General features: G+C 46.5%; 1 protein-coding gene across 4 annotated transcripts in view; it reads right to left on the reverse strand.

Annotated features, from left to right (window-relative positions):
• The window catches only part of slco4a1 (solute carrier organic anion transporter family, member 4A1), a 39,315-nt gene extending 34,605 nt beyond the window's left edge, over nucleotides 1-4,710 (reverse strand). For 3 of the 4 annotated variants that reach the window (XR_013780348.1, XM_079358654.1, XM_079358655.1), the window contains exon 1: nucleotides 4,612-4,710. The gene's annotated coding sequence lies outside the window, so the exon portion shown is untranslated. The remainder of the gene's footprint in view (nucleotides 1-4,611) is intronic. The other variant, XM_079358656.1, reaches the window with a different exon arrangement.
• Between the last annotated feature and the right edge of the window lie 5,290 nt (nucleotides 4,711-10,000).

The following is a 10,000-nucleotide window of genomic DNA, read 5'->3' on the forward strand; positions in this document are numbered from 1 at the left end:
GATGGCTTATTTTTGGCGTTTTTTATGCCTTTATTATAGAGGGAGGAAAGTGGATAGAGTCGGAAAGGGGGAGAGAGTGGAGAGAGACATGCGGGAAATGGGCCACAGGCTGGACACAAACCCGGGCCGGACACGAACCCGGGCCGGACACGAACGCGAGGACTGAGCCTCAATACATGGGATCACGCGCACTGCCGCTGCGCCACCGACGACCCCAAACAGGAAGCTCCTTTACCTGCCTGCTTTATGTAAAGTGTCTCCAGATAACACCTGTTATGAACTGATGCTATACAAATAAAGATTGATTGATATATATATATATATATACACCCTCCATACATGGGCCCCCTTTTGATGTGTGGCTGATATCAACGACTATTGTTTTAAAAAAGATAGATAGATAGATAGATAGATAGATAGATAGATAGATAGATAGATAGATAGATAGATAGATAGATAGATAGATAGATAGATAGATAGATAGATAGATAGATAGATAGATAGATAGATAGATAGATAGATAGATAGATAGATAGATAGATAGATAGATAGATACTTTATTGATCCAGAGGGAAATTCAAGGGACGGAGCTACTGAATGTGCGGCCTCTCGTGTCGGCGCACAGGTGGGTTCGTATTTGGGTTTCAGCTCACACACACATGCACGCAGACACATGGGGCCACAAACATCACAACGTCAGGTAGACCATCACAAGATTGATTTCAGATTTTAGATTTATCCATCTAATGTTTTGGTCAGTGTTTGAGTCGCTTGTTGTAGGTAGGCTTTATTTGTCAAATATGCTCCATGTTAGCATATTACATACAGCACAGTGCAAACCTGCAGTGCATTAAAAAACAAAAAAAGCACTGGGCTTAATAAACATGACAATTCAATAAAAAATAGCAGTACTATAAAAAAACTAATTCTTATCAGCAAAAGTTAAAACTTGTCTTCCTGTTAGTCCAGTTCTCCAGACAGGCACACGTCACAAAGTACGCTGGGTAATCAGCCACCAGGCCAATGATGCAGTACTGATGTTCTGCTTCAACAGCAATAACAACAACAACTACAAAAGTGACCCTCAGGGCAATGCCCCCCCCCCCTTTAACCCCTTCAGTTCTGTCTGCTGCACCAGCACAACTCTCTTTAAACCAGTAAACATCATGTCTATGTTCGTCTGACTGACACAGACAGATGCTGATTGTTCCTCTTGTGCAGAAATGACTAAATGCCTCGAAGTGAGCGTGCTCAGAGCCTGGAGGGATTAAAGGTCATGACCTGCAGTACAGTGTGTGTGCTGTACAGTCAGACTTGAGCAGCTTACTCAGATTGTGGTAAAGTCAAGTCATAGTACAGTCTGAGCCCTGGAGCAGGATGTGCTGTTACCCCGGGGAAGATCAGCACAGAAACCTGATAACAGACCAACCTTTATAAAACTCTGCCCACTGACCAATCAGATCTGTTGATCACAGAGGTGTGTGTGTACTGATGGAGAGACACATGCTTTGTGTTTCTGTTCAAATTTGATATCAAATAAATGATAGTGAAAGACGTCAAACGTCCTTATGTTTAAATACCTGTAAATGGAAGTGATAAGCATTTTTTTTTTAAAACTAAAGATCTGTAGCAAATTAAATATGTAGAGTCTAATATGCCTTAAATAACACAAAGTAAGGACATTTGTCTTTGGTAGATTATTTCAGCATGGTAACAATGCATCTTTGCAATGAATTAGAAAGCCTGTTTATTTCCCTTTTAAATGCCACATTGTTGGATAAGCAGCAGAGCTGAGTATGTAACTTGCCAAATCTTCTCTACTAATGCTAAAAAGCTTTTTCTGCTGTTGACTCTTGTTTGGTGTCTAGGATTGGATGAATGACGTCTGAAGAAACAAGACATTGGCAAATGAAGAGTTGATTCATTTATGAAACAGGAGCCTCAGGAGCATGTGGAAGAACCATAACAGCCTGGCACCTCCTCCACATGCTAGTCACCAGCCTGGTTACACACTGCTGTGGGATGGCATCCCATTCTTAAACTAGCATTTGTTGCAAGAGGTTGTGTTAGTCAAGCTGACCCCACAAGCGTTCAGTGGGGTTGAATTCAGGACTGCAGGCAGGCCATTCCATCCTCTCCACTCCCTGATAAACCCCGTTCTGTGGGAGTGAGCGTTGTCACCTTTGAGGATAGAGTTCGATCCCAGACTGTGGAGATATGAGAGTGCCACTGGTTGCAGAATCTCATATTGAAATTTGTCTGTATTGATGTTGAGCTCCAATGATGACAAACCTCCTTTTTTCAGAATGGGATACCCTAACCCTACACCATCACTGACTCCACCAAAAGCTGTTATCCTGTTGTTGCAGCAATCAGCATAGCATTCTGTGTGTCTTCTCCACACTTTGATCTCTGGACACATGTTGCCCACACTGGGGTATCAGACGTTCAACACAAGAATCAGTAGCAACAGCAGAATAAACTGTTTGCCTTTGGCAGAGAAGATTTTGCAAGTCTTTAATGGACACAAACTACATATCCCATAAATGCATATTCCTTATAAATGTTGCACCATTTAAAAGGAAACAGGCTTTACAACAGTGTAAGTTTCATTGCCAAGAAGCATTGTTACAGCAAAGCAACAAAACACAAACGTCACTACCTTTTGTGCAATGTTCATTACATCTTCATAAAGGAATCAATAAAGTTTATCCTTATCCAACATGCCACATGCTCTGTTGATCTGTATTTGCAGCACAGGCCTCAGGTGAGTTAGATGTGTCAGGTAAACTGATCCTAACCAGGTAACCAGACACATCTGCTCCAGATAACATCCGACAAATCTTCTGCTTCTTGTTTATATGTTGATATGTTGTTCAGTTAGATGCTAATCAGCAGCCTCTACCATCAGTGTGTGAATGGATGAGTTAATACTGATGGACTCTGCAGCAGCCTCTACCATCAGTGTGTGAATGTGTGTGAATGGATGAGTTCATACTGATGGACTCTTTACTCTGCAGCAGCCTCTACCATCAGTGTGTGAATGTGTGTGAATGGATGAGTTCATACTGATGGACTCTTTACTCTGCAGCAGCCTCTACCATCAGTGTGTGAATGTGTGTGAATGGATGAGTTCATACTGATAGACTCTGCAGCAGCCTCTACCATCAGTGTGTGAATGTGTGTGAATGGATGAGTTAATACTGATGGACTCTGCAGCAGCCTCTACCATCAGTGTGTGAATGTGTGTGAATGGATGAGTTCATACTGATGGACTCTGCAGCAGCCTCTACCATCAGTGTGTGAATGTGTGTGAATGGATGAGTTCATACTGATAGACTCTGCAGCAGCCTCTACCATCAGTGTGTGAATGTGTGTGAATGGATGAGTTAATACTGATGGACTCTGCAGCAGCCTCTACCATCAGTGTGTGAATGTGTGTGAATGGATGAGTTAATACTGATGGACTCTTTACTCTGCAGCAGCCTCTACCATCAGTGTGTGAATGTGTGTGAATGGATGAGTTAATACTGATGGACTCTTTACTCTGCAGCAGCCTCTACCATCAGTGTGTGAATGTGTGTGAATGGATGAGTTCATACTGATAGACTCTGCAGCAGCCTCTACCATCAGTGTGTGAATGTGTATGAATGGATGAGTTCATACTGATAGACTCTGCAGCAGCCTCTACCATCAGTGTGTGAATGTGTGTGAATGGATGAGTTAATACTGATGGACTCTTTACTCTGCAGCAGCCTCTACCATCAGTGTGTGAATGTGTATGAATGGATGAGTTCATACTGATGGACTCTTTACTCTGCAGCAGCCTCTACCATCAGTGTGTGAATGTGTGTGAATGGATGAGTTCCAATGCAAACGCTGAGGGTTATTTAATGTTTATAGTTTAAGCTTCACTGAGGTTAATATGTTAAATAAAATGTCAGATGAAGAGCTAACCTGTATCACTTGCTGCAGTGTGATCATATGACCTGCTATGTTTCTCTCTCTCTCTCCAGGTTACCCTGGCTGCAGCCTCAGGTGATGCTATATAGATCTTAATAAGAAAGATGTGTTAAAGGAGCAGAACAAACTGTTTCTGTGACAGATTATTATGGATGACTGTTCTGGTTTATTATTCATATTGTAAGTCTTATTATTATGAAGTCGTTTGTTTGCTAGGATGATAAATATTGATCTGGTGGCGTAGCTGTGTGTGCGTGACCTGAGCATTATCAGTTTCTGTGTGTGTGTGTGTGTGTTGGTTATTATCCTGTGACAGGAAACAGAGCACAGAACACTACAGATGTAGAGGGCTTCAGGAAGTTACTCACATACAATGACCACATACACACACACACACACACACACACACACACACACACACTGCAGCCTGTCTGATGCGTGTCCTCGTCTGTCACACAGATCTTCTGATATCCAGAGATGAACCGTGTGCGTATGTTTGACTGTGTGTCACGCAGCAGCCCTTTGTAACACAGATGATGAAGAGCAGATTGTTCATCTAACACGTTGCTTATCACACCAACCTGATGAGGAAGACTCCACCATGAAACAGCATTCACACCTTGTATACACACACACAGACGGATTTACCTTAACACACCTTCTTCCCTCCTCATCATCTTCACATCATGCTCCGGCTGTTTCCAGGTCAGAAATGTGGCTCAGTTCAGATGCAGGTAGAGAGCGAGTGTGCTGCTATCTCTATGTATGCAGGGTGATCAGTGCCACCAAGAACAATACTGCCTCACCATGTATGTGTCACTGTACCGACTTGCACGACTCAAGTCTGTACATAACTGATATTAAATATCATCTTATTTTATTTTATGTTGGTTTTTTTGACACACTTGCTTTGACAACATAATAATAAATAATAATAAGACATTTTATTTGAGGGCGCCTTTTAAAAAACCCAAGGACACCTTACATGCAGGGTTTAAAGAAACAATAAAACATAAAAGTTAAAAGGAGATAATTGAAGGATTTACATAACAAGAATGAGGAGGCTTGTTTGAACAGGTCGGTTTTGAGACGTGATTTGAAGATTATTAAAGAGTCGATGTTTCAGATGTCAGGTGGGAGGTGGGAGGGATTTCCAGAGGTGGGGGGGGCAGAGTGGCTGAAGGATCTGGACCCCATGATGGTCATACGGGCAGGAGGGATGAGGAGGCTGAGGGAGGAAGATGATCTGAGGGTCCGATTGGGTGTGTTTATGTGGAGGAGTTCAGTGAGGTTATGGAGGGCCTTGAAGGTTATGGAGGGCCTTGAAGGTTATGGAGGGCCTTGAAGGTTATGGAGGAGAGTTTTGTATGTAATGCAGTGTGAGATTGAGAGCTAGTGGAGATGTTGGAGTGTGCGTAACCATGCGTTTATATACTGTATGTTTCATTACAGTGAATTCAACACAGAAAAGCACATAAAAAAAGTCCTTCATAATAAAGAGGAGAGATACAAATATCATGAATAAATAATTTAATTCATCACCTTGATTGTATTAGATTAATCTAAGATTATTAGATCATATCTATCTATCTATCTATCTATCTATCTATCTATCTATCTATCTATCTATCTATCTATCTATCTATCTATCTATCTATCCAGCCCAGTGATAGGGCCTGCTGCAGCCCAGTGACAGGGCCTGCTGCAGCCCAGTGACAGGGCCTGCTGCAGCCCAGTGACAGGGCCTGCTGCAGCCCAGTGACAGGGCCTGCTGCAGCCTAGTGACAGGGCCTGCTGCAGCCAAGTGACAGGGCCTGCTGCAGCCTAGTGACAGGGCCTGCTGCAGCCTAGTGACAGGGCCTGCTGCAGCCTAGTGACAGGGCCTGCTGCAGCCTAGTGACAGGGCCTGCTGCAGCCTAGTGACAGGGCCTGCTGCAGCCAAGTGACAGGGCCTGCTGCAGCCTAGTGACAGGGCCTGCTGCAGCCAAGTGACAGGGCCTGCTGCAGCCCAGTGACAGGGCCTGCTGCAGCCTAGTGACAGGGCCTGCTGCAGCCTAGTGACATGGCCTGCTGCAGCCAGGGGACAGGGCCTGCTGCAGCCTGGGGACATGGCCTGCTGCAGCCAGGGGACAGGGCCTGCTGCAGCCTGGGGACATGGCCTGCATGTCGGCGACGGTGACGAGGAGGAGCGATGGCCTCAAAACATACTTTAGAATCTCTAAAGCAAACTGTGGCACACCAGTCAAAGCCTGTAGGATGGCATGGCCTGCATAGTAGCCTAATGTTTGTTCCAGCATCATCACAATGCTCTTCCATGTTAATATGTAATGCTGATGGTGTACTCAATGTTTTGTAGACAGGTCGCCTAAAAGCCTTCAGCCACTTTCTGGAATGGTTCCTGCAATGACAGAGACTGAGCAAAGACCGGTCTACCTTTGTCCTGCAGAACAACAGAAGACAATATCCAGCTCCAGGGGGTCAGTACAGTGGATACCAAGAGATTGTTGACGCTCAGGAGTAACTATTATTTGCTTTATTGATGTTTCTTTTTATTGCTGTCATATTTAACTTTAGTTAAAAGTTTAAATTCACATTGGTTGTAGTTCATTTTGTGGGTGCTCCAAGTATATACTGTATTAGATAAAGTTATTTGAGTTATGAATCTCCTCTTGCCTGAGATGATAAAAGACAGTGAACTAATGGTCCTACCTGAATCATGTTTTTAAAAAGTAAGCATTCAGCCTCCTTCCACAAGTCCATAATGTTAAATGTCGCACATTTTCAGCTTTTTCTCAGTTAAGAAGGCACCAAATTACAATTACACACACAATATTTAGCACTTGTGTATGGCATTAAACACCCATCATACGTGATTGTGTTTGTGGCATTAAACACCCATCATACTTCATTCTGTTTGTGGCATTAAACACCCATCATACTGGTATGCTGTGGCGCTATCAGCTGAAGACCAATCACAGGTCAGTAGAAAAACTGAAGCTGCAGAAACAGACAATTCACCCTGCAACCGAAGAGAGGCTCAGTGGTTAAAACACGATCGTAATAAATACAATTTTGAAATGCGATTAGATTTAAGAATTTAAACATGTTTACAAAAAATCACTTGTCTGATCTGCTTAGCGTGCTACAGTCTAATTTATAGTAAATTAAATAATGTGACAAATAAAAATGACAAAATGTGTCTGATAGAAATATGAAAAAAAAGAGAACCACATTAAGTTATGAATAATAATAATAATAAATTTATTATGGGCACCTTTCAAAAAACCCAAGGACACCTTACAAGCAGGGTTAAACAAACAATGTAAAACATAAAAATGAAAAACTGAAAAGTTTAATTATTAATAGTTTTACTTAACAAAATTAAAAACAGGAGTTTTGTAGGAAAATGGATGGAAATCAAAGTGATGATGTCCTGATGTTTGAATATGTGGGTTTTGAGACGTGAACCAGGTTTATTTGTTTTAAGCTTTAATTATTTTGTTTAACTGTGCACTGAATGTTTTTCACCACTAGAGGGAGACATTGAATCTCTGTTGTTAATTGTTGTTTCTTTCTATTTTTCTATAGAAAAACACAAACACTAAAGAAACACTGTACACTCTGACTTTTCTGTGTGGGACACCAAAGGGCGCGTGGCCAAGTGTGTGTGTGTGTGTGTGTGTGTGTTTGTGGGAGTTTGTGTCCTCCTTTGTGGGATCAATGCACAGCTACAGCTGGTTGAAGGGCCCCAAATCTATTAAACAGTTGATTTGATTCCATTTTCCAGCTTTAGCAAAGCATTCAAGGGGCAGAGCCTCTCGAACAGGTGTCAAAGGAGGAGCTGGAGGATGTGCTGGAAGACGAGCTGGAGGATGAGCAGGAGGAGAAGCGGAAGGTCAAGCAGGAGGACAAGCGGGAGGACGTGCAGGAGGACAAGCTGGAGGAAAGTGCAGGAGGACAAGCGGGAGATCAAGCAGGAGGACGGGCAGGAGGACAAGCGGGAGATCAAGCAGGAGGACGAGTGGGAGGTCAAGCTGGAGGACATGCAGGAGGACGAGTGGGAGGTCAAGCAGGAGGACATGCAGGAGGATGAGAGGGAGGTCAGGCAGGAGGACATGCAGGAGGACGTGTAGGAGGACAAGCTGGAGGACGTGCAGGAGGACAAGCGGGAGGTCAAGCAGGAGGACATGCAGGAGGATGAGCAGGAGGACGTGAAGGAGGACGAGCTGGAGGACGTGCAGGAAGACAAGAGGGAGATCAAGCAGGAGGACGTGCAGGAGGACAAGCGGGAGGTTAAGCAGGAGGACATGCAGGAGGATGAGCAGGAGGACGTGTAGGAGGACGAGCTGGAGGACGTGCAGGAGGACGAGTGGGAGATCAAGCAGGAGGACGTGCAGGAGGACAAGCGGGAGGTTAAGCAGGAGGACATGCAGGAGGATGAGCGGGAGGTTAAGCAGGAGGACGAGCTGGAGGACGTGCAGGAGGACAAGAGGGAGATCAAGCAGGAGGACGTGCAGGAGGACGAGTGGGAGGTCAAGCAGGAGGACATGCAGGAGGATGAGCGGGAGGTCAAGCAGGAGGACGGGCAGGAGGACGAGTGGGAGGTCAAGCAGGAGGACGTGCAGGAGGACAAGCGGGAGGTCAAGCAGGAGGACATGCAGGAGGATGAGCAGGAGGACGTGTAGGAGGATGAGCTGGAGGACGTGCAGGAGGACAAGCGGGAGGTCAAGCAGGAGGACATGCAGGAGGACGAGTGGGAGGTCAAGCAGGAGGACATGCAGGAGAATGAGCGGGAGGTCAAGCAGGAGGACATGCAGGAGGACGTGTAGGAGGACAAGCTGGAGGACGTGCAGGAGGACAAGCGGGAGGTCAAGCAGGAGGACATGCAGGAGGACGTGTAGGAGGACGAGCTGGAGGATGTGCAGGAGGACAAGCGGGAGGTCAAGCAGGAGGACAAGCGGGAGGTCAAGCAGGAGGACATGCAGGAGGATGAGCTGGAGGACGTGCAGGAGGACAAGCGGGAGGTCAAGCAGGAGGACATGCAGGAGGACGTGTAGGAGGACAAGCTGGAGGACGTGCAGGAGGACAAGCGGGGGGTCAAGCAGGAGGACATGCAGGAGGACGTGTAGGAGGACGAGCTGGAGGACGTGCAGGAGGACAAGCGGGAGGTCAAGCAGGAGGACATGCAGGAGGACATGCAGGAGGACGTGTAGGAGGACGAGCTGGAGGACGTGCAGGAGGACAAGCGGGAGGTCAAGCAGGAGGACATGCAGGAGGACGTGTAGGAGGACGAGCTGGAGGACGTGCAGGAGGACAAGCGGGAGGTCAAGCAGGAGGACATGCAGGAGGATGAGCAGGAGGACGAGCAGGAGGACGTGCTGGAGGATGTACAGGAAGACAAGCGGGAGGAAGTGCAGGAGGACAAGCGGGAGGTTAAGCAGGAGGACATGCAGGAGGATGAGCAGGAGGACGTGTAGGAGGACGAGCTGGAGGACGTGCAGGAGGACGAGTGGGAGATCAAGCAGGAGGACGTGCAGGAGGACAAGCGGAAGGTTAAGCAGGAGGACATGCAGGAGGATGAGCAAGAGGACGTGTAGGAGGACGAGCTGGAGGACGTGCAGGAGGACGAGTGGGAGATCAAGCAGGAGGACGTGCAGGAGGACAAGCGGGAGGTTAAGCAGGAGGACATGCAGGAGGATGAGCAGGAGGACGTGTAGGAGGACGAGCTGGAGGACGTGCAGGAGGACAAGAGGGAGATCAAGCAGGAGGACGTGCAGGAGGACGAGTGGGAGGTCAAGCAGGAGGACATGCAGGAGGATGAGCAGGAGGACGTGTAGGAGGATGAGCTGGAGGTCAAGCAGGAGGACGGGCAGGAGGACGAGTGGGAGGTCAAGCAGGAGGACGTGCAGGAGGACAAGCGGGAGGTCAAGCAGGAGGACATGCAGGAGGACGAGTGGGAGGTCAAGCAGGAGGACGTGCAGGAGGACAAGCGGGAGGTCAAGCAGGAGGACATGCAGGAGGATGAGCGGGAGGTCAA

The sequence above is a fragment of the Symphodus melops genome, assembly GCF_947650265.1.
Source record: "Symphodus melops genome assembly, chromosome: 13".
In the NCBI taxonomy this organism is placed as follows: Eukaryota; Metazoa; Chordata; class Actinopteri; order Labriformes; family Labridae; genus Symphodus; species Symphodus melops.